Source organism: Nyctereutes procyonoides, unplaced genomic scaffold (genome assembly GCF_905146905.1).
Source record: "Nyctereutes procyonoides isolate TBG_1078 unplaced genomic scaffold, NYPRO_anot_genome, whole genome shotgun sequence".
NCBI classification, from domain to species: domain Eukaryota; kingdom Metazoa; phylum Chordata; class Mammalia; order Carnivora; family Canidae; genus Nyctereutes; species Nyctereutes procyonoides.
Window position 1 is genome coordinate 10,462,159 of NW_026575082.1, and position 27,619 is coordinate 10,489,777.

Below are 27,619 nucleotides of genomic sequence, written 5' to 3' on the forward strand. Positions count from 1 at the left end.
ATAACAAACTCTGCTTTCTGTTCCTACAAATCTCTGAGCCAGTCTCCGTATTTCATGGTATAAGAAGGCCCAACAATCTTGTAAGCTAGGAGGTAAACTGTGTTCTCCAGCTCATTTTGCTAATGCAAGTTGTGAGACTTAAAATTCTCATTTATATAATTTTCAAAGAGCATATTTTCCTATCATTTGACTTAAATTTGTGCTTTATAATACAGAAGTATGGTCTCTTTTCTCTTTAAATCAGAATAAATGTGGGAAACCATTTCAAATAATTTGATAAATTTAGAATTGCTTGGCTTACCCTACACTAGTAACAATGTGGAATTGTTTTGTATTTTCCCAAACTGTCTGATGTGTATTGTTCAGTGAAGTTTAAATTGCTGAGGAGATCTTAAGGCTTAGTCTTCCAGCTTAAACTAATTTTTTGAAAAATGATAGCATTCATCATGGTAGCAAACCGCAGCCTCCAGTATTAAAAAAAAAAAAAAGAAAAAAAGAAAAGAAAGAAAAAAGGCAAGAAAATTGCCTGATTTTTCTGATTCTAAACAACACTGTGGCTTGGTGGGCCTCAGATGCAGAGCTCTGATGCTCAGGGGAATAACCTAGGACTGCAGACTTTCTCAGGACTCTCTACTCACTGCAGCTGTGACAGGGACAAGGTGCCATTTGCCACGCTTGTCTGGATGTCTCATCTCAATGTCCATTTGTGCAAGGATTGATGGCTCTGTAAGCGAGTCGAAAGATCAAGCTGCTTTATAATGCTGTGTCAGTCAAATCTCAAACTCGAGTAACATTTTAACGTGAGATTGTGCCCTTGGACCAGCACCCCTTAAGAAATACAAGGAGGAGAAAAAATGCAGTTCCACATGCAGGTCTGACAGTTTGAGTGTAAAAGAAACAGACCCAAGGCCTTAACAGGAGGTGCAAATGCACTGATTACGGTTGAACAACGGAGACATTTAAGGATGACATAACTCTTGAAACATTAGATTAGTTGAAAGGATTTGTTCCATTAATTCTTAGACAGTTAACATTTCATATAGAAAAAGGGGTAATTAGCACTAAAATTGTCTTCAATCCCATGAGAAGTTTTTGGCCTTAATACCACCTAAAGCTGTACTACACAAAGGTTACCGTTATTTATTGCCATGCCTCCCATCTTTAATAGGAGTCTTTTCAATAAAAATTACCAGGAAGACTTTTCTGCTGCTTTCTTTAACATCCCGAAATCAATGACTTGAAATAAGTCCATCTGTTAAAGGCTAAAATGTCTTTTTCACAGATATACTTGCACCCAAGATACAAATTGTCTTTTTTTTTTTTTTTAAGAAAGAACGGTAGTGAATAATGATTTTATTTTAAGGGAAAAGGTGTTTTAGGACTAAGGATGGAATAATTATAGTCAGTTCAACCCACTCAGAGGGAAAATACTAATATATTAATTGAAATAGAGTTGGAACTCTTTAATAGGTTATAAGCTTTGTGACCAATTGTTACTAAGTAACAATTTACTTAGGAGTCCATTCAATTTTCATTTGTATGCCTAAAGACTACAAACAACCCCACAATTTTCATATTTTAACTATTCTGTATTAAGCAATTATGCCTATGTCCTTTCTCTACTTTTTTTTGAGATACTCGAAGATAGAAACTTATTGGCCATTATGTCGCCCTATTATGAATAATTTGATTCACTATTTCTACAAATTATTTATGAGTACCTACCATGTGCTACTCCAAGCACATGCCATGGTAAATACATAATAATTTTTAACTTTTGTAAGTTTTTAACAAGATATGTAAATAAAAATCTGTTAAAAATGGATAAAAAATGTGAAATGCTGCATACAATAAAAGTCTTTGGCAGACTTTTTAGAAAAAAAAAGTACATGTATCAAATTCTTTTTTTTGTATCAAATTCTTACATGAAAAAACAAAGCTGCACAACTGTCATCTCTAATAGTTAAAAATGAAATGCAGTGCAATAGTAATGGCTAACTACATAACAAATAGTAACTGACAGTTTTCATTCTTAAATAATTTTATATAACTTGCAGGTTTTAAAACTATTATCACATTTTGTTTTATTTTATTGTTTGGAATAATGTCAGGAGAAGTGGGAATTGTGCTCCTTAGGACGAATTTAATTTTAACTGGAAAAAAATTACATTAAATTGTTTCACTATATTTAGATTTATGTCTGATCTAGTCCTTCTTCATTGCAATGAGCTACTTCTCATTCTTTTCTACCCAACACAATTAAGGAAAAGGATCTATTCCCATCTCTAATAGGTTGTTCCTACAATAGTAATTCAATCATCACAGGCTGAATTTAAATTGTAAGTTTTTATCTAGGACATGGTCCTTGATGTATACAATATTATAGTTGGTGACACTTTACAGATTATCAAATAACAGCCTTCCATTGTTCAGATTATTTTTTTCATTGTTCAGATTATTAAATTGCAAACTAATGGCTTATAAAGTTTGCTCATGGTCACCATGAGGAATCCCCTTCCCTTCCCCATAATGGTTTTGAGATTGATCAATGGTTTTTCGTGCACAATTTGCTTGTTTTTCTTTTAGCTGTATAGTATTCCACAGTAGAAATAGAACACTGTTTATCCTTTCAGTTGTGGAGGAACATTTTTATGGTCTCTGGTTTGGGCATTAGGCATAGTTTTTTTTTTTTTTTTAAGATTTTATTTATTTATTCATGAGAGACACAGAGAGAGAGAGGCAGAGACACAGGCAGAGGGAGAAGCAGGTTCCATGCAGGGAGCCCGATGTGAGACTCGATCCCGGGTCTCCAGGGTCATACCCTGGGCCGAAGGTGGCTCACGCTAAACTGCTGAGCCACCCGGGCTGCCCTAGGTATAGTTTGCCAAAGCTGCTATAACAAGGTATCACAAGCTGGGCAGTCACTCTAAAAATCAGAGTCCAGAAGTCTAAAATCAAGGTGTTGGCAAGGCCAACCTCCCTCTGCAGTCTCTGGGAGACAATCCTTTCTTGCTTCTTCCAATTTTTTGGTGTCTTCAGACATTTCTTAGTTTTCATATACATCACTCCAAGCTCCGTCTCTATCTTCACATTCCAGTGTCCTTGTGCATGTGTCCTAACATGGTGTCTTTCTCTTCTCAAAAGGACACCAGTCATATTAGATTAGGATGCACCCTAATGACCTCGTCTTAATTTGATTGCATCCGCAAAGACCAGATTCTCAGATGAGATCACATTCACAGATATCAGAGGCTAGGACTTCAACATACCTTTAGGACACAATTCAACCTGTAACAGCTACAAAAACTATCATGTACAACCCTTTATATAACACATGCTTTCATTTTTCCTGTTCAAATTCCTAAAAGTAGAGCTGCCACATGATATGTAAGTATATATTAAAGGTGGTCTTGCCATTTTATATCACCCCTACTAAAGTATGAGAGCTCTAGGTGAATTGTATTCTTAAAAATACTTTGCATTACCAGTCTATTTTTTGAGACATTTTAGTGGAGAGTGGTATCCCCTTGTGATTTTTAATCTGGGAACAATGTTGAACAATTTTGCATGCGTTTAATGGTGACTCATGTATTTTCCTGTGTGAAATTTCTTTTAAAGCACTGATGATTTGTTATTAGTTATCTCATTATAAAATTTTAGAGGTATTTACATTTTTAATTTATATATTATTAATATTTCTCCCACTCTGTGCCTTGACTATTCATTTTCTTAACCCTATCAGACTAAGGGGATTTCATGTCAGTGAAGTTTAATTTATCAAGTTTTTTCTTTATTGTTTGTGAATTTTGTTTTCTACAAAATCTTTGCTTACCCCATTTATTCTCACTAGTGAGAAGATTCTCATTAATGTATCCTTTCAAATTTTCATATCTTTTAGTTAATATGTTGAGTTTTATTTGTAGATGGTATGAGATAAGAGGCAATGCTGGTCTTTTTTTTTCCACAGATAATCTGCTGCTCTAGTGCATTTGTTGTTGTACATTTCTTTTCAAATTTAATTATCCTGACATCTTTATCAGAAAATATTTCATTATATATTTAGGACATAACTGCTTCACATCCACCGTTTCACTGATCTTTGCCATACCATCTTGAGTATGAACGTTTTGTATTATACATTGAAGTTACTCACTTATGTCCTTTTTGTTCTCTTTTTGCAAATAATTCTCTCTACCCTAGGTCTGCTTTGATTTTATCACACTTGTCTTGAATTTATAAAGCAATTTTAGAAGAATCAGTCTTAACAATGTTATATTGTAATGTACTGATCCATTAAAATGGAGTATTTCATTTATTATCTAATATTTTATAATATTCAAAGCATAAGCCTTAATTATATTGTTAAATAAGTAGTTTATGCTTGATGATACTGTATTTGATGTCTTTAGACTGCATTTTATTAAAGCAAAATTCATATAAAAGTCATAATGTTTACTATTCTAGGACATTCACTTGTATGGCTTTTAGTGCATTCACAATGTTCTGCAACCCTCAATATTGTCTAGTTCCAGAAAATTTTTTATCATCTAAAAGGGAAATATCATATTAAGTAATTCTATCCATTTCCCCTCCCTAAGACCCTAACAAATACTAATCTTCTTTCTATCTTTATGGATTAATATATTCTGATCATTTCTGTGAAAGGGATCATATGACACGTGGCTTTCAGTGTCCGGCTCCTTTCACGTAACATAGAATTTTCAAAATCCATTCATATTGTAACATGCATCACTACTTCACTAATTTTTAAGGCTAAATAACAATCTGTTTCATATACCACATTTTATTGATCCATTCATTTGTTGATAACATTAGGGTTGTTCCCACCTTCTGAATATTGTGACTCTCAATATATTTGGAAACTAACCAATATAATTCTAAATAACTTATGAATCCAAGAATAAATCACAGGGGAAATTAGAGAATATTGTAAATTGAATTAAAATGATTATAGACAGGGACACCTGGGTGGCTCAGAGGTTGTGCATCTGCCTTCCGCTCAGGGCATGATCCTGGATCTGGGATCAAGTCCCACATCGGGTTCCTGACAGGGAGCCTGCTTCTCCCTCTGCCTGTGTCTCTGCCTCTCTCTCTCTCTCTCTCTCTCTTTCTCTCTCTCTCTCTCTGTGTGTCTCTCATGAATAAATAAATAAAATCTTAAAAAATAATAAAATAAAATTATAGACATCATGGTTTAAACAGAGATGAATGAGAAAAATCATAAACCAATACAAATAGGAAGGAAAATGGAAAAGGGAACAGTGAGAGAGATGACAATGAGCACTTTGATTACTGGACAATATTTAGATCAGTTATTGTTAAATTACAGAAGCTCCTACATCTCTATTGTTCTCAACTCTTTTCATTGTTCTTATGAATATTTTTTCACTCCTTTCCTGCATTCAGGGGATAATTTATCTTATATCCTTGATTCTAACTCTATTTACCTATAACAGGTGACCTTGAAAATATTGCGTTTAATACGAATCTCATTATTTTCATTCAACTCAAGATATGCACCTTTTGTTCTTTGTTCAATATCATTATTTTCTGCCATTCTTTTTTCTTTTTTATTTACTTATTCATGAGAGACACAGAGACATAGGCAGAGGGAGAAGCAGGCTCCCTGCGAGCACCCCAGTGCGGGACTTGATCCCATGGCCCCGGGATCATGACCTGAGCCAAAGTCAGACGCTCAGTCACTGAGCCACCCAGGTACCCCTCTAACATTATTTTAAAATCTACTCCTTAGTAGCCTATTACAGCATTGTTGACAACAAGCTAACATATTTTCTTGTTAAAAAAAAAAAAAAATTCCCGGGATCCCTGGGTGGCGCAGCGGTTTGGCGCCTGCCTTTGGCTCAGGGCGCGATCCTGGAGAACCAGGATCGAATCCCATATCGGGCTCCCGGTGCATGGAGCCTGCTTCTCCCTCTGCCTGTGTCTCTGTCTCTCTCTCTCTCTGTGTGTGTGTGTGAATATCATAAATAAATAAATTAATTAAAAAAAAAAACAAGCATTACCTTATGCTGGGAACCTCCTTATAAAAAAAAAAAAAATTCCCTACTGCAAAATAGCAACTTACTGTGAACATCAAATAGTTAATAATTATGTTCAAAATACAGTATCTAGGTCTCTTTATCACCAATGGTGCTTTATGATTCTATATAGCTAATAAGACCACATAACTTTTTTTTGAAAGATATTATTTATTCATGAGAGACACAGAGACAGAGGTAGAGACACAGACAGAGGGAGGAGCAGGTTCTATGCAGGGAGCCTGATGTAGGACTTGATCCCTGGACCCGGAATCACGCCCTGAGCTGAAGACAGATGCTTAAGCGCTGAGCCCCAGCTGTCCCAAGACCCTATAACTTTCAATCCCATCAATTTCTTTGATGTGAAGCTCCATTCTAAACTTTCCAACCTTTTTTTTATTTCTCTGAATGAGAACTTAAAAGAAATATTAGTATCTTAGTTATCTACTCAGTCTCATATTTGACATTTTGACTAGCAGACAAAACCTTTTGAAAGGCTTGAATTTCTCACTTTTCAAAAATTCCATTTTCTATTAATTTCTTAAATGAAGAGATAAAAAAATTAAAAAAATTTTAAAAGAGTCTTTAGTATATTAAGATAACTTTTTGTTACTTTTTTTGTTACTGGCCCAGTTGTGGGCCAGTTTTGGATTTTATTTTATTTAAGATTTTATTTATTTATTTGACAGAGTACAAGCAGGAGGAGTAGCAGGTTGAGTGAGAGGGAGAAGGAGGCTCCCTGATTTGCAGGGCTTGATCCAGGGATCCTGGGATCATGCTCTGAGCCAAAGGTAGATGTTTAACCAACTAAACCACCCAGGTGCCCCCAGTTTTTTATTTTACATAAATACTGTTTTTGCTAAAGGCACCTCTATCTATTAAAACAAATTAATAATTCAAATTGTCATGCTCATCAGGTTTTTAAAATTGTTTGACCATTACACAATAAGGCATATAGGAAAGATTACTGGTTACTGGTTACTAATGCTAAGCATTAAGCCATTTTTTTAAACTATGAGACAAATAATCATGCTACCATGAAATGTACAAATTCCTAAATACCAGTTTTCATGTATAACTTCTGAAGATTCAACATTTATATTTTAATTACATGTTCTTGTTTTTCTAACCCAAAATAAATGCAGTTGTTATATTGTCCCTTCTTTATAAATTCTTTTTTGAAATAAAGTTTTCTAGAAGCAGCAAAGATCTTTCCTCAGACAGATTGTAACTTTTCACCAATCCCCACTAGCATAGAAAATGGTAACATCTGCATTTAAATTACTTATTTATTCAACTCATTTATATAAAAGTGTACTAAACCTAAAATTCAGTTCTGGAACACTGCTCTGAACCTAGAGGACATCTCATTTCATATAGTAACTTGTCTCTAGTAACTGTCAAACCAATAATCTATACAGTGTTGCATTGCAGCATCATTCAAATGCAGCATCTTGGAAAGCCTAATAAGAAACTAGACCGTAAAGTAGACCTTTCTAAAATGGAAAAAGGAAAAAAAAAATCCTATTACTATTTGAGACTCTCTGCCATCCTTTCAAAACATCTTAGCTAAACTGGTTCCCTCTGGCTCCAATGATTGTTTCATGCCATCTGTTCATTAAAAGGGGTGCTAATCATTAACATTTAGTAGCCACTTTGGAAACTATTTTAAAATACATTTTTTTTACAAATGTGAACACATTCAATCACACACAGTTGGGCAGCCTCTGTAATAAATATACCATATCTTTAGGTATAAAAAAATATTGTTGATTACCAATCTAGTTCCATTAAGCAAATACTGAGAGGCTACTATGTGTGCAGAACATTGTTACAGAGTGAAAGATACAAAAAATAAGATCTGTATCTTTATTAAAGAAACTTGCAAGTCATAGAGTATGGAGAGACATAATTATAATCAATAAGAAGGGAGAGTATCTTAATTGACTAGGCGAGACCATTAAGTTATTGCTATTTTCTAGAGAAAAAGAGAGGATATGTTGGTCTTCAGGGAATCAAAGAAAACTTCACAGAGGAAGAACCTGTTAGTTGACATTGAACCAAAAAAAAAAGTATTTTAATAGTTAATTTATAAGAAATAAACATTAAAATTTTAGAATATAATGATAATGTGGAAATGGGTATAGAAAAAAATGAACTCAGAAAGTGTACTTACATCGTTTGGAAACAATGTAAAAAAACTCTGAATAGGTTATCTGTGTTCAAAAACGGGGGAGATATGAAAGATATATTAAAGAGATACATGTATTCCCTAGAAAATGTTAAATACCTCAGGTTACTAAGGTTATCCAACTCTTAATTTAAATGAGATTTTCAGTAGGTGAGATGAAAGGAAAACAAGGTAATGAGGCAGGAACACTGGAACTAGTGAGATAAAATAAAAGTCTCAGCTAAGATGGTGATGGTGGATGGCACACACATCCTATTTATGTATGTGCACATGTGTGTGTAAATGAAAACAGTAATATTTAGAAGTACCTATATGTACCACAAGCACCCCTTTTAGCCAGAAGTATTATAGGGTTGCTCTTTCTTCTATTTTTTAGGAAGTTTCCCTTCTTTTATGTCTAAAGCCATGAAAGACAAAGTTTCACATCTTTATGGCGCATGGTATGAGTGGGTCCCCCACATCTTTACATCAAACTCTTTTTTGCTTAAAAGTCAATGTTTCCAGAAGGTAATTATACCTCTTAGTCAACTGTACCAGGAACTTTGATCTCATAATTATATAACCATCCTTTCCCCATTCATTTTATCTTTCTACTTTATTGCAAAGTCCAGTCAATTTTTCTTTAAAAATATCTTAAAATATAATATTCCCCTTTTTGCTTTTTTTTTTCATTTCAGTGCATGCACCTTAATTCATGTCCTCAGTAATTCGATATTTTTCCTATTTCTTTTTCTTAACTTCCACAAAAACACACCTTATTCAGTGTTAACCATATTAATCTTACAAAAGGGATATGTTGAAGAGGCAGTGTGGCATTTGCAATCGACATTGAAAAACATAATGATAGTTTAACTTTGCATCCATCAACATCAGACTGCCTCAAAATGCTACATAACAAATGACATTAATAATCAGTGTTAAAAAATAAAAAATAATAATAATCAGTGTTATAACTCACATGAAGTTATTTCTTACTCATGTGTCTTCAGAATAGCAACATTCTAGGTATCTTACAATAAGACTGTCTGAAAACTAAACATTTGTCCAGGTCTGCTGTATGTGTGCTTTGTACTAGTTTTCTACTGCTGCCATAACAAGTTTAAAACATTTAGGGACTTAAAACATAATGTTATCTTACAGTTTTATAGACTAGAAACTTTGTACTGGTCTTCAAGGAATAAAATCAAGGTGTTTCTCTACTGAGAAAGTATGATTCTTGATCAGATTGTTGGCAGAATTTAATTTCTTGTAGTTGTAGGACATTTCTTCTTAGCTATGTGCTGATGAACATTTTAAGCCAAACATTAATGGAGAGAAGTATACTCCCCCCATGAAGTTACAGAGAGAAGAGTGGATATCCTCTAACCAATTGTATATTTTATCATACAGTTTTGAATATTTAGCGAATAATCTGTGTAAAAAGCTTAAAAAGCTTAGCATTTTATCTGATGTATACTTGGCACTTCATTGGTGGTATTAAGATTCTCCAGAGAAATAGAACTATTGTATCAAAAACTCCTCTGTTTCTCCTTTAGTCTCAAAACTTCCCTTCTGACACCAGATGTTTGGGGGTTTTCTCACACTCATCAATTCTCAGATATAGCTGGGTGTCCTACAATTTAACTCCATTCTGATACTATCCACCTGGAGATAGCATCAGATTCCGTAGGTTAAAGGCTCAGTCCCACAAGACTGCCCTCACGGATGGTAATCACAAAACCAGGTGTCACCTCTGCTTCTGACCAACCACTTATAGATCAGAGGTCCTCAGAGCCCCTTCCTCAGGTTCAATTACTTGCTAGAACAACTACAGAACTAAGAAAAACAAATTACTTACCGTATTACCATTTTATCAAAAAAGATATGCATCAACAGCCAGATGAGGTCTAAAAGGGTCCTGAACACAACAGACTCTGTCCCCACAGAGTTTGAGTTTGCCACCCTCCCAGCATCCCACAGAGATGTGTTCTTCACCAACTCAGAAGTTGCTCTCTAAACCCTGTTCTCTTGGGTTTTTATGGAGGCTTCATTACACATGCACAAGTGATTAAACCTTTGGCAATTGGTGGTTAATTTCACCCTAGCACTCACCCCTCCCGGAGGTAGTAGAGTTGGGATGAATGATTCAATTCTCAAACCACAAGGTTGGTTTCCTTGGCAGCCAGCTACTATCCTGTGATTATCTAGGGGCTTTCCAAAAATCACCTCATTAATTTAAACTAGGGTGTGGTTGAAATGGATTTATCAAGAGTAACAAAAGACAAATGACATATATTTCACCTTTATCTCTATTTCAAAGGTAAAATTGTTTCCACAGAATTGGTATTACTTACTGGATAATATGTTACTCCATACAAAGAGAGTGAGATAATTCAAACCAAATATTGCCTTGGAAATAACTCACAGACAGGTACCAAGCAAAATGTGGAGGTTTATAATGTCAAATTTCACACAAGTCTGTTTGTGTTTTGGCTGCGTTGGGCAGAAGACTGTCCAAAAAGGACTTTTCTTGATCCTATGAATCTTCTTTAGTATGCCCAAATAATAAAGTCTTCATCGTTCTTTCAACCAGAATGTTTCTCGAGATCATTTTATTCTGCCGGAAATTTTGAAAATAAGAAAAGAATGCAGAAATAGAGTAGGAGTTCCTGCGTGCACTTGGTTGCTCTCCTGGGAGAGAAAAATGTGTTCTTACCACTGCTACAGAATGCAAATCCCTTAAGTGTTAGGTTCCTCGGCTGTGATACTGCCCACTGCATATCGAGCATCTATCTAGATTCATCGCATTGCCCCATGAATGGGAATGATGCACAAACATTCTGATGCTCCTGCCACTTGCTATGCTATGACTAATACAGTTTTTATCTCTGACTTTAGGAATCTCTTATCTTTTGTCACCATCCATGGAACTGTGGCAGGTTGACTTATTAGTGTATGGTTATTTTGGTGTGTGTTCACTGCTTCTAGAATCCCTGCACATTGTCAAAATGATGTAAGTAAGGTAATATCCCCAAAGCAGATCATACAGGTCATACATTGTTATGAAATATTTTTGAAAAATTTACCTACTTTGTTTTGTAAAATAGTATCTAGGTGACTGAACACAATGTTAGACTGAAGGTGAAGACCAGAATTCTTGCCCCTACTTGCCAGGAATTAGCTATTAGATCTTGAATACAAAGAAATGTGGTTAATGTTCACTGAGTATTTATTATATGTATGTCATTCTGCTAGGTTAATATAGCATTTAATAGTCATGTGTTCTACTCAATCGAAAGATTAGAAACAGACAATAATAGGCAATTCTCTCTAGTTACAGGACTAATGGAAAGCAGATAAAAAAATTTGGATTCAGGCCATTCAGCTCCAGAGCTATACTCTTAACCAATGTATTTTTGTTTAATGAAAAGATTATGAATGTTGGAAACAGACATCTCCCTGCTAATATCTGGATCTGACTCTATTGTATTTGTAGATCTCGGCAAATTACAGAAGCTTCTAAACCTCATTTCCTACAATGGTGGAACACTGAACCTACTTTGGAGGTTGTTTATAAGAATTAAACCAGATCACAGAGGTGGTACCTCCTTGTACAGTGTTTGGCATCTTATTGGCTTTTGGTAAATGTTAATGTCTTTCTTTCTCCCAGTGCTTCTGAAATATGTATGTGCCTTCAACTGTTTTATGTTTAACCTTGCACATCTTTCTTTAAAGTGTTAAGTTTATGTTCTCATTTTGTATAACAGCTTTTTCAAAATGATTTTACATTTCAAAAACTCATTTTTCCCACCACCTAGCTTGATGATAAAAGTGGAAAAGTCTTATATTACCATATTCTGTGCTTTTCGAAATAACTCTCCAAATAGAGGATTAAATGAAAATTCCCTGACTCTCAGATGTACCTAAAAATAAGTGGTAGATGTGGTCATATAATTTAATGTTTGAAAAAGGATACTTTCTGCAATAATTTACTTAGGAGGTCAACAAATTCTCAGAAGGTAGTTATTATAACTTTTCATTACTGATGATTATAAATTCTATTTTATAGCACATATATAAAATCCTGGCTTCATAATGCTTTTCCTATCAGTTAACAATGTGTTCGTTATAAAAAAAAAAAGCTATAATGCCTTGATGAAAATAGTGAATAGTTCATAAAATCTATGCAGCTTGAATTGGTCTCATAATCTCTTTGCAGTTAGGGAACAAAGTGGTTTATGTTATTGCATGTATTATTACTGATTCTGATCATTTAATTATCAGTTAAGTTTAATCCAAATATTAACTTTGAGAGCTCATACATATTTTAGAACAAATACAAACAAAAAGACACCTTAGGGAATGGTTTATTATATTGATATAATTAAACTGCAGGCTGCCAATTAAGAACACATGTATTATTGTGAATCCCTAAGCTTAAAGACAAATAAAATTACATACATTCAAAGAAAATTGCCTAACTGAAAATTGAAAGAAAAAAACTTTAAAGTGATTTTTATAAGCGTATTTTTATAATCATGCTGTTTCTAAGCAAAAGACATGATTCAATTTTTTCCTACAAGGAAAGAATGTTGTCTTAGATCATCACAAGATAAACAATTTGATTAAATAATCCATTATTAAATAATAAAATGTGCTTTTTTCAGAATTTTGCACTAATTTCAATGTGATGATAAATTGTAAATTTGAGAATACTAAGCATAGAGATAGTTCAACTTCTTTTGTGCGCATTAGAGGCATATTTCAGGTACAGACTCCCTTCTCCCAGGTGCCTGGTGTCACAGAAGTTATGGAAGGAGTTCAAGGCACACTATGAGAAGACTAAATAATTTTTTCTTTCTTTATGACAACTTCCAAACTATAGCCTTATTTTTTCTTTCTTTATGACAACTTCCAAACTATAGCCTTTTTGGCAGGTATCCCAATATTTAGTACAGAGGATTCCTTTAATGAAATAATTTTACTTCCTTTATCTATTTTTAAAATTGCTTAAATTACTAAATGTGTTAATTCCTACCTGAAGAATTTGCTGTGTATTTAATTTTGTCTTCGTTTTGCTAAAGTTTAGCTTTCTTATGGTCTTTTGGGGCTGAGTATCCTAACAATACATTTTTTTTAAATATTGCATCATGGTAAAGACCATGCCCATAGAGAGAGCTGGAATTGAAAACTTACTATCTAGTAGAGTCTGTATCCCATTTTTAAGTTGTTTAACTTCATTGAGATATAGTTTCTCTTTTTATTAATTTCACATGTTTTTTGTGGTTTGGATTAAATTATTCGGTGAGCTTATTTGGCATAGTGAAAAATCAAGTGAAACACAACCTAAATGGTGCTTATTTATAGAACTGCATGCTTAGTTGCTTCAGTATTTTCAAAAGCCTGACCTGTCTGGCAAAGAGTTGGTGGATTCCTTAGCGATGGGTATTTGCCAGATGCCAAAGGTCATATGATTTGTTCTAATAAAGAGAGTACATTAACAAGAGTATGTATGATTGGAGACACCAAGTGATCTCATTGTCAAAATCTTTGTTTGTTTGTTTTAAAGATTTTATTTATTGAGGTGCCTGAGTGGCTCAGTCAGTTAAGTGTCAGCCTCTTGACTTCAGCTTAGGTGGCGATCTCCAAGTCATGGAATCAAGCCCCATGTTGGGCTCTGCTCATCCCTCTCCCTCTGCTCCTCCTGTGGCCTCTCTCTCTCTCAAATTAAATAAAATCATTTAAAAAGCTAAAGATCTTTAAAAAAAAAGTAAAGATTTTATGTATTTATTTGGGGGGGGGAGAGAGAGAGAGAGAGAGAGAGAGAGAGAGAGAGAACACCAGAGGTAGGAACAGAGGGAGAATCCCAAGCAGATTCCACACTGAGCATGGAGACCCATACAGGGCTCAAACTCAAGACCCTGAGATCATGACCTAAGCTGAAATCAAGAGTTGAAGCGTAAAAAAGGAAGAAGAAGAAGAAGAAGAAGAAGAAGAAGAAGAAGAAGAAGAAGAAGAAGAAGAAGAAGAAAGAAAGAAGAAGAAGAAGAAGAAGAAAAGAAGAAGAAAAGAACTGAAGGCTTAACCACCCGGGCCATCCAGGTGCCCCTCTCATTTTCAAAATCTTAGATAATTTTTCATCAGCTGGCAGGCTATTTTTACAGTGACAAAATAGAAATTATCTACCCCTAATATTTTTCTTTTTTTTAACACTACTGATTTTATTTTTTCTTCAAATTTTTATTTAAATTCTAGTTAGTTAATATATTATATTGGTTTCAGGAGTAGAACCTAGATGATTTCATCACTTACATATAACACCCAGCACTTAACACAATAGGTGCCCTCCTTAATACCCATCAGCCATTTAGCCCATCCCCTGCCCATGTCCCCTCCATCAACCCTCAGTTTGTTCTTTTTATTTAAGAATCTCTGATGTTTTGCTTCCTTTTTTTTTCACTTCCCCTATGTTCATTAGTTTTGTCTCATAAATTCTACATATGAGTGAGATCACATGGCATTTATCTATCTATGCCTGACTTAATCCACTTAGCATAATACACTCTAACTCCATCCATGTCATTGCAAATGGCAGGAGTTGATTCTTTTTTGATGGCTGATCCATATTCCAATAATGGAATCTAACTGTCTATATCACTTCTTCTTTATCCATTCAGTAGGGGATGGACATTCAGGCTCTTTCCATAATTTGGCTATTGTTGATAATGCTGCTATCTTTAGATAACACTAATCTGTATCATATCCTCATAGATGCCACTTAGCTTTTTATTTTACTAGGAAAGGAGAATCACAAAGCCTTTTACCTGAACTTTCCCTCTCAGCCCCCCATGTAATATAAAGGAAGAGAACACATTTGTTCAACAAGTTGCTAAATTCTGCTTCAGTTGGGCTTCCAGGACTTACAATTTAACCAAGACTGTATTCACATGCTTACAATGCCCATTGTGAGAGGGACTTGGGACCAAGTTTATGTATCCTGTATCACTGTACTTAATATTTTCACATGGAATTCAGGAAAATTACTGAGTCTCCCCCCCACCCCAGACATATGCTTTCCCATTTGTTTCCACATCATATTCTTCCCTAAGGAGTTTCTGCACCCTTTACTACTTATTCATTGCTAGATGGCAGGTGGACATGGGAAAAGTCAATTCTTGTTCTCATTTTATTGGTCATTATTTGATATTTTGCTTTCTCCATGATGTAGCCAGTTCAGTTTAACTGGTGATTATTGTGAGCCTCTATCCTTTCTATTTCTCAGGCTTTTATTGAGGTGTTTGTTGCCCATCAGGACCTCTAGTCACTACATATCTCACAATGGAGTCCCCTCATCTTAGCTGTCAAGATTATTCACTCGTATAATATTTTTTTAGTTGCCTTTTTTTCCTCAGGAGATAAGAGAACTCATGGTCCATGGGAGATTTGAGACTATTTGTGGCATCTGAGCTCTACATTTCACTCTAGACTTATGCAAGCCTGTGACTAGCAGAGTTCAAGGGGGATAAGTGTCACTTACTACCAGGCCTTTTCCTTCTTCTGTCTCAGTATGTATGCATGTATGTATATATGTATGTATGTTGCATGTAGGTGTGCAGGCTTCTAAATGTTCAAATTCTCTTTTGCTTCCTGTGTTTCAAATTCTCTTCCTTTTAGCCAGCTCAGAGTATTTTATCTAGCATAAGAAAGAAGCGAGGGTGAGAAGACCTAGTCTCCATTTGTCCCCATTTTAAATTTATCCTGTTTAACAACCAGATAGTGGCTGTGGAACATAAAATTAATCTTTGTTTTCTAATGTGGATTCTTGCTGGTTTGCTCATCCACCTAGCTGTTAATAGCTGTTCAAAGAGTATGACTGGAAAGAAAAAGGTTGATTAATATTTTTATATACTATGCTGCCAGAAATCAATATTTTACTTACCTTCCTTCTATATATGATTTGCATTCTTAAAACTATTTTAAAATTTATTTTCCTAATTTATGATTATATGACTAAAGCTTCATCAAGAAGAGCTGTCACTGAAATCTATCTTAACTATCACTTCAACTATGATAATTTACACTGATAGCTAGAAGTTCTCAAGAGTATGCTTTTGTGTTTTGTCAATTAGGCATTGCACATTTTGGAAAGGAAGTATTTTTTTAGCACAAACTATTGATAAAAATTTTCTCAGATACTCATTTCTTACATATTTCCAAATACAGACATTTTTTATCTTATTAAATATTATGTAATTTATTCACATTGATATATTGAATGAGTTTGATGTCATAGATACCCATGTAATTCTCTCTTTCACATATGTCTAGTTTTCACTACATTTTTATTGCAGGAAATGACTGTGTTTTGGGGGGGGAATAAAAATTATATTATGAAAAAAACACTCTACTTGAAAGATCTGAACATTAATACATGTTCTACTATGTCACCACCATAAGATTTTGGACAAGTTACTGACCTGAGTAATTTTTTCATGTTACAAAAGAAGTATAAAATTACCAAGAATTATATTTATGAATTTTTTCTAGAAAATTACTGATACATACTTATATTAAAAAGTACATATAACTTCATATAACTTATCACAATTATATTATTCAGATATACATGATCTATAGATGCAAACAACACTAATACTGTGTTGTAAATCACCAGTGGTGGTGAAATTATGATGGATACATTACAATGCATTTTTCATTTTTTTTCATTTTTATCACATGAAAATTCATTTCATTAAAATTGTAAAGATAGGACAATAATCTAAATTAATAAGTCAAGGTATAAGGATGCATGTGTATACACTTCTGCAAGATTTAAATATTGATAAAAATACAGCACTACAGGAAGCAAATGGACATTCAATTCACCCACTGATAGGATGAATAAAAAAAGTTACATACTGTGTCTTATGGCAAAAGGTAGCCAGTTTAACTTGATAAAAAAAAAATTAAACATACTTAGGTAAAAGCTAGTAATGCATGATGTTTTCATTTTATTCTATAACAGAGGATCTGCTAATAAATTGCTAAGTTAACCCAGAGAAATGAATCCAAGAGCAACTATGGGGGAGAAGCAGGAGAGGAGATGCATACTGGGTGGGTGTGATATTGATAAAGGCTCTATGGAACGGAATATACTGGGATACCTGGGTGGCTGAGTGGTTGAGCACCTCCTTTCAGCCTAGGGCGTTATATTGGAGTCCCGAGATTGAGTCCGAGATTGAGTCCCACATCGGGCTCCCTGCATGGAGCCTGCTCTTCTCTCTGCCTGTGTCTTTGCCTCTTTTTGTGTCTCTCAAGAATAAATAAATAAAATCTTAAAAAAAAAGGAATAGAATATACTATAGTTGGTGTTAGAAGACAACTTCTTTCTCACAAGCACATCTGTGAAAATTATATATTCATCCGTAGTTTGTTCATATATTACATCATTCACCAAAAAAGTATTTGTATCTTTAGTTATTTTTAGATTAAATAATTTTGTTAGCGTACAATACCAAAATACCTATCAAAATTGTGTCACTACTACTCTCTTCCTTTTGACTATTACAAATGCATTCTCAAAGAAACTTTAAAATTGAAAAAAAAGAACAAATTAAATGTTAAATACCGGTGGAAATATCTCAGAGAAAGAATCACTTTAAAATTTTTTAAAAAGATAGATTTATTTATTTATTTGAGAGAGAGTAGGGGGAGGGGCAAAGGGAGAGCAACAAGCAGACTCCACACTAAGTTTATTGCCCAATGTGGGGCTTGATCTCATCACCCTGAGCTCACACCCTGAGATGAAATCAAGAGTCACATGCTTAACCTACTGAACCACTCAGGCACCCTGAGATAGGATCATTTTAATGGCACATATATGAGAAAGATGCTATAAAACTCTAGTCCCTCTGAGACAAGTATCCTAGTATATGTCTTCATTATTTGAACACATTGACTTGAAATAACATATAGTTATACAGAAATTGGTTATTTCTTTTAGAGACAATTAATAATGATTTGTGTTGGGATGCCTGGGTAGCTCAGTGGTTGAGCATCTGCCTTTATCTCAGGGCATGATCCCAGGGTCCTGGGATCGAGTCCCACATCAGGCGCCTTGCAGGGAGCTTGCTTCTCCCTCTGCCTGTGTCTCTGCCTGTCTGTGTGTCTCTCATGAATAAATAAATAAAATCTTTAAAAAAATCATAATAAAAATCATAATAATAATTTGTGTTTACTCAAATGTTTTAGTAATAATTAGAATACTTAATTCTAAATTATTTTATATATGCAATATTCGATTTCTTCTACTAAAATGTTTGATTCAATTCATAAGACATTTATCATAACTTTATTTATAAACATGAAATATCTATATTTAATTGCTCTTCTTTTTATTATTATATTTAAATGTACTTATCTGGATATTACAAGGGCATATATCAGTCCCCAAGACACATCTGTCATTTATCAAAAGAAAAAATAAAACAGATTATACTTATGAAATGGTGGTTATATCAATTTTGAATTAACTATGGAGCCCCTGTGAAATGTATAAACAAGAAAATTTTATGATTTTTTTTTTAAAAAAGAATTTTGTATTCATTTCCAAGTCTTTAAAACAGCATCCATTAGACATTATTTTTTAAAGACTTGTGTGCCTATTTATGTACCCAGCAAACTACATTTTCCTTCTATTCTCAAAACTGAGGTCTGGTGCTATAGGATCTAAAATTCATCTTACAGTATCTTTTAAACAGTGACTGTGGAACTTAACAGAATTACCTAATTATTCAAAGTTTTAAGATATCTGAACCAAAATTTCAGTTCTGAATTATGTTACTATATCAAGAAGTTCACAACTTAGCTAAATATTTTAAAATTTATTTTTAAATAATAAAATTCTAAAGTTTGTTAATAATCCTAAAATATTATATCTTGTCATTTTATAAGTGTCATTTGTGAATAAGTTCCCTAGAAAAACTTATTTGGTTAAACAAATTTAACCAAGCCAGGTAAACCGTAGGTTTAATTTGCATACATATATCTAAGTCCTTCAAATTCCGTAGTCATTATACAGTGATAGACTAAATATGAATGTAACTAATTGGTAAAAAATCTCTTAATTAACAGAAGTTTTCATTCAAACAGCTGCAAATATAAAGGTCACTGTGTCCAGCTGGGTGAAAGATTTTAATCCATGATATTGGAAAAAGCAAATTGCAAGAGAATTAAAGTCCTAGAGACAGATGTGTGAAAGGAGAAGAAAGTGTCTGAAAGCATGATTTAAAGTGTGCTTGGATTGTCCTGAAATCTTATTTCCATGACAATGTAAGAATGCAAATGACATGCTTTAAAAAAGTGACAATAAAATGTCAAGAAGACTAAATCAGATTTGTTGGTGTCAAAATCTGCCCATGTTAATAGGATCCAGATATTTATAGTAAGAAAGATCCTTAAATTAAGCTAACAAAAGTTTCTCCAATATGTTTGAAATGCATTAATGGATATTCAAACTCTGATCCTTAAAAGGAGCAAAACTGTATGCATGTGCACATATAAACACATACACATGCACATACACATATGTGCAATCAACACATATTACACACACATATATCCGCAACTTATCTCATTGACAACCTTCATTGTACTTAAAGAGGAAGAGGCCTTTATTTTTCTATGGAGCTAGAAGAATAAAGGAAAATAAGTAGAGAACGCACTCATAGAACCCAAAATATTCTTTTGTAGATCCTGATAAGACATATTTTTCTTTTTTTAAACTTCACCAAACTGAACTTTGACTTTGGAGAAGACCTTATATTACTTAGTTGGAGTTCCAAAATTTAGAATCTTCAAAAGCAAAACTTACTTTTTGGTTTCATATAATAGGTGAATCAGGGGGAACAGTATTTAAAGAATAGTAACTACATGTAGACCTGATTTACATGACAAAAATCCTGGGCTTCACACTAATCCAATAATAGGATGAGTCTTTTTCAAGGCTTTAGGGAGGTGACTGCATTTGTATGTAGAAGTAATATAGTTAATTTGTGGCCAGAGAGTAAACTTTGTAAAGTTTTGTTTTGTTTTGTTTTTTGTTTTGTTTTGTTTTGCTTTTTGCTACTCCTTTCACCAAGGGCGGTGATAAAGTTCTGCTAATCTTGACTGGGGCTGGCTGGAGTGATTTACTTGACCAACAGCATGGTGGAGAGTGATATATAGGACTTCTGAGGCTAAGTTATATAGGACTTCTGAGGCTAAGTTATAAGAAAGTTTGTAGCTTTAACTTAGACCTCTTGGACCATTCATCTTTAGAACCCAACCATCATTCCACCGGAAGAAGCCTTTGCCCAAGTAGCACAGTGGAAAGCTCCAGAAGGAAATAAAGTGAATCATACAGCTGATTGTCCCAGCTGGGTCACTGGTCAACTACCTGCATCAATGTGCCATGTGTGAGCCACACTGACAGTAGATCTTATAGCCCCATTTGAGCCACTTTGGTTGTCACTATGTGAAGTAGAGAAGAGCTGCCATCTGGGCATTTCCCAAATTGCAGATTTGTGAACAGAATAAGTAATTAATGTTGTTTTAAGTTATAACTTTGCCAAAAACAGCAGATAATCAGGAGAGCCATGTATCATGCTGTATCTACACTAAAATATGCATGTATCCTTATATTCTCTTGCTACATATCTCAAGCATTTGCCTGATAGTCTCCTAATCCTGTCTCCAAATCTTATCCAGGTCTACTGGCACATCTGCAGATATGTTCAAATTCCTACTGAGGGTTCAGAAAATTCTGAGAACCCCTCAGGCCCATTATTTATAATCTTAGCTCAGTCACTGCTGTTGTGAGGCATTTATATCTCTCTAGGACAATCTTCCTAGAGGCTATTCTTGGAAGGCAGCCAGTAATTTCCTTATTCTAAAGTTTCAAAACATAAATGGATGGTTCTTTTTCTTTTTTTTTTTCTTCCTCTCCTTCCTGACTCAAGTGCTATAAACTTTACGCCCACATTTAAATTCATGTTAAATTCCATCCAATTCTCATTGACTGGATGAAATTTAATCCTCTTTTAGGATGGGATTTCTTTCTTTACATAATCCTGCATTATCCCTTTTTCTATATTCTAAATTTCTGTGTATGACTTTTTTTCAAAATTCTCAGCCCACAGGATTAAAAATAAGTATTTGATAATATTAGATCTTGGAATTTAAGTTTCTTTTTAGGTGGAGATTTTATCTCACACATTGTGATACTCTATTTTAGAACTCAGTATTTAAAAAAACAGATTATTCCATTTAGAATAAATAATCTATTTACTTATGGTATAGATAATCTATTCCATCTAGACAATATACATAGAAATTCTTAACTGCTGAATCACTAGTGGGGGTAGTGTCATTAGCACAAGGGGGCAAAGGCAGATCAACCTTGATTTTTTCACTCAAAATACTTTTTATTATTATTATTAGTAGTAGTAGTATTGACAATGTCTGCCTTCATAAACAAGCTTATAGTAGAAAGGCTTATTTTTTTTAGTTAGGAAACAGTATTTTGCTTTAATGCTATCAGTCTAATATTCGAGTCTTCAGGAATACTTCAGAGTCTCAAAAATTCTTTATCTATTTAATTCTCACTCTCTTCCCCCAAATGTCACTAACTTTTGGTACAAGTAAAATTACAGGAAATTGCTCTAGCAGAAAGATTTTGGTAACCACAGTAAACCAATCAATAGTACATCAGGCTCATGGTGGTGTAAACTTTAAGGGAGGGAGCGAACATGTTTGCTATAAATGCTTCTCACCAGAAATGTTGGCAATTATACAAAATATTTAAACCTCAGTTGTTAAATGAGCAGCAATGGGGGAAATTTATAAGTAAGACTAATAGACTTAAGGTACCAAATCTAAGTATATAGCAATATTCAGAATGCTTTCTGTGAAAATAAACATTTCTACAGTCTATATGCTCTATATAATTTCTCCTTTCAATAATTCTGTTTTAAAGCTCTTGGCCTCAGTAAATAGGAACAATGAAATTAAATGTTTTTTCTATAATTTGGGAGGCATTTAACAAATGGAGGGACTATCTCTGGAGTTCTTCCAGAGATAATGATTAACCAGGACAGGTAAAATGAAGACCACCTGGAAGATGAGAACTCATCCCTACAGACATTTTAAAGATTTCCTTTGATTTCACTATCTCTGTCTTGATTTACCCTAATCCTTATGTTTTCTGTATCCCCTTTAAAATATCTAATCTCTGGTGCTGACATAACTAAGCATGATTAATTTCAAAATCTAGCATTGCAATGTGAATTACCAATTGGCTAGTATCGCAAGATAAATGTTTCTAAAAAAGGAACTCTAATACATATGATGCATTGAAGATGCACTTGTTTTGGTGAATTTTCTGCTTCTCCTTGACAACTGATACTATCTGAGAAAGAGAGAGAGAGAGAGAGAGAGAGAGAGAGAGAGAGAGAGAGAATGAATGTTCTGTGTTCCATATTTACTGATAATCAGAAGTTTAAAATTCAGAACATGTTTTCTTACAGAAATAATATTATCTATAGATTTTTGAAAGCCATATATTCTTAGTTTGCCAGGAGGAACATTCAATGTTAACTGCTGGACCAGTGACTTCTAAGCACCAAACAGCAGGGTGCCTTAGACTCAATGGGCAGATACTTGGCTATAACAGACTATAGTTCTTAATTTATAAGAAATACAAGGATATCTTCATAAAACTTTTTAAAAATACATGTTTTCAAATCAACGGCCAGCACCATGCTCACTGAAGTCTTTCTATTAAAATAAGATTTCATAAATATAATATCCATTACTATTATTTATGAAAGCCTGATCATTTCAACAAATTGAACAGAGATAAAATACCTACTTACTCCAGAATATTTACATGTGTCACGACTTACTCTAGAAACCATAAATACAACTGTGAATGGTGAATACAACTGTGAATGGTGAAGAAAAGGAATGTGCATTCATGATAGTTACATTTTAGTTGGAAATGAACAAGACAGACATAATTTCAGACGTGGGCAGGAAATGTCTCCCAGAAAAGTAAAAGTTATGCTGGTCATTTTATGCTGATAAGGTGCCATCCACATGGCTCTGTTGAAAACCAATATTCCAGAAAGAATGAACACCTTGCTTGTGTGAAGGTATTCATTTGGGAATAAGTTTAGTGTATTTAAGGAGAGAAAAGAAAGTGTTATTGAGACACAATCAAGACAGTCTATAATGTACACAACAACATTAACAGAAAGGGTCTAAATCATTAAGGATTTTAAAAGTCATTGAAAGCAGTTTAGATTTTAATATAAATATAGTCACTGAGAGATTTTTAAAGATTTCTTCTTTAAAAAGCAATACAATCAAATGAGAATCTGTTGCAATAAACATGAGGACTAAGAAAACAGAATAAAAAGTCATTATCTCAGAATCCATAGTACTTATAGATATGGATATAGAGATTTGTTAAATAATTTAGAGGGGGAAAAATTCCAGTCAAAATGCCAATGTCAGATTATGTATGAAATAAAAAAGATACATTATTTGCAAAGATAGAGAACATACAATATTTACTTCATAATTCACCATGAATAGCTTTGTATTCAAAAACCATGAAAAAAAAGTTAAAAGAAAAAAGTCAGGACCTCATCATGAACATAGTAATTATTAACAATAGGAATATGAGCCTATGTTAGAACCAATGAAATTCCAATAATTTTCTCATGCAATTAGATGTATTAACAGTAGACTGCTTTATAATGTTATGCTGGGCGTCTTAGTATTAGAGTAGTTGGAGCCTTTTTATTTCTTTTGTTTTTCACCTGATAAACAATTCTATTTATATAATTCAAGAAAACATTTCCAAGTCAGTTCACCAGCAAATACTTCTGTGATGAAATTGGGTTCATTTAAATTGTTGAGTATTTTCGCCACACACAAAAATTATAATCTTATTAGTTCATAGTAGTAAAACAGGCTTTAGGAAACTCATTCTACTGCTGACATCCTTCTATGCTTAAATGCCTTATTAGAAATGAAATCGATGGTCTGATCCATTTTCCCAAAAATTGTGGATTTAAGATTGGATGATTAAAGAAAATCATCTAATTTCAACCTTTATGACTTAACATTTTCCAGTTCACTTTTCTCAATTATTATAGAGTGTGAATGAAAACTTACTAGTGGAAACTGTTAAAACACAGTGCAAAAGGATATTAAAAACTAGCAGATTTCTTTTTCATTTCAGAGACAGAGAACAGGAAAGCTGTCATTCCTGCTATTCCTTACAAGTCTGCACATCATAGATTTCTTGTGAGCCCCTAAGAAAACTAAGAACCAAAGGCAAATTGCCATACTAAAATCAAGAGTTGGACCTGAGACTTTAGTGAGACCCAAAATTCAGCATTTGCTTACCTGGGCAAAAGTGCCAAAGTCCATAAAGTCTGGGTGATGCTACAAAACCAGGAAGGAAGTGTTGACAAATTGCTAGAGGCAGATTTTGGGCAAGCAGGAGAATGCAATGTCAGTAGGTGACACAAGGATAGGGAAGTCCCCATATCTTTATTGTATTTTCCTCCAGGAACACATCAGACTGTCAGTGAGAAAAATCCTGAAGAATCAGGAGAAAGTGGATTCCTCCCCTGATTGCCACTCTACCCCCTACAATGGCACAAGCTACCAGATGGGAAGAGCAGACACTGCTAAAGCCACCCAGACACATTTACTCTATGTCCTTAGACTATTAAATTAAAGAAGCAATAAGTTTAAGTGCAGACAATTATATAATATACATTCTCAGAATTAAATTAAACACTAATAATTGAAGGATATCTGGAAAATCTGCAAATATTTAGAAATTTAAAAATAAACCTAGAAGCAGCTATGGGTCAAAGAGGAACTATCAGGTAAACAATAAAAAATAAACTTTTGAACTAAATTAAAATTTTAGAAGACAATTAATAAAATTTGTAAGAGTCATCTAAAACAGTGCTTAAAGGTTATTATTTTTCATAAATGCATATAGTAAAAAAAAAAAGGAAACTTAAGATGGAAAACCTAAGCTCCCACCTTAGGAAATTAAAGAAAAAAAAAGATTAAACCTAAAGGAAGCTGAAGGATTAAAATAAAAGCAGAAAACAGTAAAATTTAAAATAGGATGTAGTAGAGAGAAGGGGAGAAGCAAAATCTGGTTCTTTGAAAATATAAATAAAATTGATTGAAAACAGGGCACCTGGGCTCAGTTGGTTGGGCATCTGCCTCCAGCTCTGGTCATGGTCCTGGGTTCCTGGGATTGAGCCCCACATTGGGATCCCTGCTCAGTGGGGGGTCTGCTTCTCCCTCTCCCTCTCCCCCTTCCCTCTCCCTCACTTACCCTCTCTCTAAAGTAAATAAAATTAAAAAAAAAAGAACCATGACACATATGTCACTACCTATATAAACATTAACTTAAAACTGATCCATATCCACAAAGGCAGAACATAAAAATATAACATTTCTGAAAGAAAATACAGAGTATCTATGTGACCTTGGGTTGGAAATATTAAAAGGTGGGTCTTTATCAAAATTAAATACTTAGCTCTGCAAAACTTACTTTTACAAGAATAAAAAGACAAGATACAAAGTTAGGGAATAATGGTTACAAATCACATATAAAGAACTTATATCCAGAACATATAAAGAATAATCAAAAGATTTAAAAAGTCAATTTAAAAATGATTAAAAATATATGTATTAAAATTTTATGGATGACAAAAAGCTGAGACTTTACATACTAAATACTAAGAAAATCCAAATTATAACCAGAATGATAACACTATACATCTATTCAATGGCTAATATGTAAAAACAAAACAAAACAAAACAAAAAGCCTAATGATACTAAATATTAACAAGGATGTGGAGCCAACTGGAATAATATGGATCAAGTTTAAATGCAGGACATCTTCCTTTAATAATGAAGGAGCCAGATCTGAAAAGCTACAAATTATATGATCTCCATTCATATGACATTCCGTGAAAGGCAAAACTGTAGGTCTAGAAAAGAGATAAATGTAAGAGTTTGGAGGTGGAAGCCTTTTCTACAAAGGGGACACAGAGGAGAACTTTAAACTGATAGAACTATTTCACATAGCACTGGGGTAGTGGATACATGACTGTATTCATCAAAACACACAGAACTGTTCATCCACAAAGGGAAAATTATAATGTATGCCATTTTTTTAAATGATGAAATAAACTCTCAAAAATAAATACATACATATATACATACATATAGCTCAGTAGGTACAGAAATAATTATTATAAATATGAATATAAATGGATTGGTATTCATACATGTACTATCTGGTTCTTTCTGCCTAGAGCACCTAGAAGCAATGAACGCCAATAGCATTGGCCTAAATGACACTGGCCTAAACGACACTGCCAAAACTTAAATCTTTTTTCTAAATACCAATCTCCAATAAAAGAAAGCTGGACTCCTTGGAGAAATTGTTAACTCTAGACTCAGGCAAGCAAAATACAAGATGAGCCTGGAGCTCTTGCAGAACAACAGAAAAAAAGAATAGGCGTAGGTCAAAGGGACCCAGGAGTCAACCTAAAGAGTTCCCAATATCCAAATCTGGAACAATAGTAGCAACAAGATAAATAACATAGTTCCAGATTATAACCCAACATATAAAATAAAAATATGTGAATATCTCCTGATATAAATGGATGACTGCAAAAGTAAATATGGGAGAAGAGACAAATCCTACAGAAGTATCCTAAATAACATGTACACACACTCCTGTTTCAAGAGTTAGTTCTCCCATCCATCATGTGAAATGGATTTCATTGCAGAGAAAGGGAAAATTAATACCTTCCAGGGAAGATGACGCTGAAGTCCCAACCAAGTGACCAAGTCAAAGTAACCAATGATGTCATGTGGTTATCTTGTTGCTGTAATGTGATTGGATGGGATGGGAATGGCCATCACTTCTGTGGTATTCCTTCCAAAGACCCATAACACCAGTCTGATCATAAGGTAGAAGCCTCAGAAACTCAAATCAAGTTTAAATGCAGAACATCTTTTAAAATACTCTCCAAGTACTTTTCACAACTGTCAAAGTTAGATTAGACAAAGATACCATGATAATACAAGATGATAACATTAGGGGAAACTGAAATTCTGTTTCTGAATATTCAGTAGGAACTTCTGAAATTTTCTATATTGTCTTTGCAAATTTTCTGTGAAACTGAAATTATTCCAAAAATCATTAAAGAAAAAAAGAGTCTCTATGTCTACGCTTTATAGAATAAAACATGGGATAATGGTACCTATTTTCTATTGATATTGTTATTACAAAAT